General features: G+C 40.0%; 1 long non-coding RNA gene across 1 annotated transcript in view; it reads right to left on the reverse strand.

Moving 5' to 3' along the window:
* LOC107097444 overlaps positions 1-1,212 on the reverse strand; it is a 14,793-nt gene extending 13,581 nt beyond the window's left edge. Inside the window, exon 1 of the long non-coding RNA XR_001481835.1 lies at positions 1,067-1,212. This is a non-coding gene — a long non-coding RNA (uncharacterized LOC107097444). The remainder of the gene's footprint in view (positions 1-1,066) is intronic.
* Positions 1,213-1,385: the final 173 nt, after the last annotated feature.

Here is a 1,385-nt window from a genome sequence, read left to right on the forward strand (position 1 = left end):
AGGAGGACCACCAGGAGGATGAGGGGAAGAGAGAGGAGGAGAAGGAGGGGGAGAAGAAATAAACATTTAAGATATCTTATTAACTCACTAAACAAAAAAAAAATTAAACACATTTTGTTTTCAAGTTATTTTTCAGGTTATGATGACTTTCTGCTTAAAGGAAATTAATACATGTTTTTTAACAATAATTTGAGTTTTATTAAGCAGTAATTAAACTCAATTCATCAGTATACAGAACCTGTGGGAGTCATACTAACATTATAGAGCCAAACAACCCATTTTTTATTTGTATCCATTCTTTTTAGCCATTTTAGCTGATGTTATATGACGTTACCTATGATGGCCTGGAAGAATCATTTCCAACTGGGACACATGGAGGGAGGCTTTGTGCCGTTTTTACTTCTTTACAGATTCATTTGTAAATGGGCTCTGGGTGGTCCTGGCAGTTCTTCCAGCTGCGTTTTATTTCACACAACTTGGGATGCATAAAAGGAAGGTGTTTGTGGTTGAAGCTCTATGCACATTTTATATATTCCATTTCCCACTGCACATCTCTAAATTTCTCCTTAACTTTCAGTATGAAACATGTTCACACTTATGTATATGCCCCCTGATTTTTGTTTTAACAGAGAACGTTGTTCTCATTCTGCAGGTTTACTAGTGGTTCCTAGAATTTCTAAAAGTAGAATGGGAGGCAGATCTTTTAGTTATGAGGCTCCTCTCCTGTGGAACCAACTACCAGTTTTAGCCTGTGGGAGCAGACACCCTGCCTTGGGTTAACCTAAGCTATCTATTCTTTATGCTGCTTATCCCACTTAAACCAGCTGAAAGATCAACTGCTTAAAAATATTGGATCCTAGATGTAGATTTAAAGAATCAAAGCTAAAAGTGTCGGGGCGCTGTGGTAACTACCTGCCGGTTCGACATTCTCACCCCTTTTTTTCCCCCGCAGGTGACTGCGAACGTGTGGGGTGGTGCTGAACAAACGTGTACTGCGTTTCATGGTTGTGGGACGTCTTAAAAGAGAGCGGCTGTCAGCACCTCAACACTGGATTGTTTGCCTTACCTGGTATGAGTACTTTCGGCCAGCGTCCCATGACGTATTCTCTCTCTAAGAGCTCCATTCCTGTCCCCTAGGTTGTCTTGATCCAGTACCCTCTTGGAGAACCCCTCGAAAACGCTGATTCCTGCCGGGCATAAACACTACCGTTCAAAAGTTTGGGGTCACAGTTAAATGTCCTTATTTTTGAAGGAAAAGCACCGTACTTTTCAATGAAGATAACTTTAAACTAGTCTTAACTTTAAAGAAATACACTCTATACATTGCTAATGTGGTAAATGACTATTCTAGCTGCAAATGTCTGGTTTTTGTTGCAATTTCTACA

This window comes from Cyprinodon variegatus, unplaced genomic scaffold (assembly GCF_000732505.1).
Source record: "Cyprinodon variegatus isolate N-32 unplaced genomic scaffold, C_variegatus-1.0 Scaffold696, whole genome shotgun sequence".
NCBI classification, from domain to species: domain Eukaryota; kingdom Metazoa; phylum Chordata; class Actinopteri; order Cyprinodontiformes; family Cyprinodontidae; genus Cyprinodon; species Cyprinodon variegatus.